A 962-nucleotide genomic window follows, 5' to 3' on the forward strand; every position below is an offset into this window, starting at 1 on the left:
CGTCTTTTCAGTTTTAAAAAAAATAAAAAAATGATAAAAATGTCAAAAAAATAAAAGAAAATAAGTTTGCCATGTGATATGTGGTCTAGTTGTTGGGAAAATTTACAAATATAAATTTCGACTTTATTTGCAAAATCTCTCTGGAAATTTGTAAAATGGGCATAACTTTTGCATATGAACTCGGATTAAAAAGTTTTATATATGAAAAATCATCTACTTGAAAAGTTACATCCGATTTTAACTGGGAGAACCCCGTTAAACATTTTCAAAATCCCCAAAAACCTAACACAAAAAAAGTTACGGGGCTTTCAAGATCTAGAGGGAAAAAATTCAAATAAAAAAGATTTGGGATACTTCGTACGTATGCACGACCGATTTGGGATGATTCCAAGGGAAACAAAACAAACCTTTCTCAAATTCATGGCGGCAACTTAGACCTAATGCACGTGAACTTGGAGAAAGTCACTTCTTTCATCCAAGCATAAGCTTCAAGAACGAAACACGAAGGCATTTCTTACAAGGTTTTCAACACTAGGTTGATGTTCAACATGAATCATGGGGGAGACAAAAATGCTGCTGATGGGCTCAACAACAACTCATCAGACTTTTCCATATTACTGGACTTCCACCATCATGTGAACACGGTGATAGCAATGGTCAGACCAAAAGATGTAATGGTGTATGCTCGAGGGATCAACCATGAGTAAGACAACATTACGAAAATCGTTGGTTCTAATTTGACTTGAGGATAGCCCATACTCAAGTCAAAGTCTTGACAAGGCAATAGATCCAACAACTGATCACGAGTACCAATCAATGGAAGTATCATCTTTCTTCAACACACACACACGCACAAAAGATATCCCTTAACATGAACTAAGTCAGACAAGCTTTTATCTTCCAACTCTCCAAGTTCTTGTTTAGCTTAACCAACTAGCTCAGGGTATCCGACATAGATTCTT

This window comes from Triticum aestivum, chromosome 4A (assembly GCF_018294505.1).
Source record: "Triticum aestivum cultivar Chinese Spring chromosome 4A, IWGSC CS RefSeq v2.1, whole genome shotgun sequence".
Classification (NCBI taxonomy): domain Eukaryota; kingdom Viridiplantae; phylum Streptophyta; class Magnoliopsida; order Poales; family Poaceae; genus Triticum; species Triticum aestivum.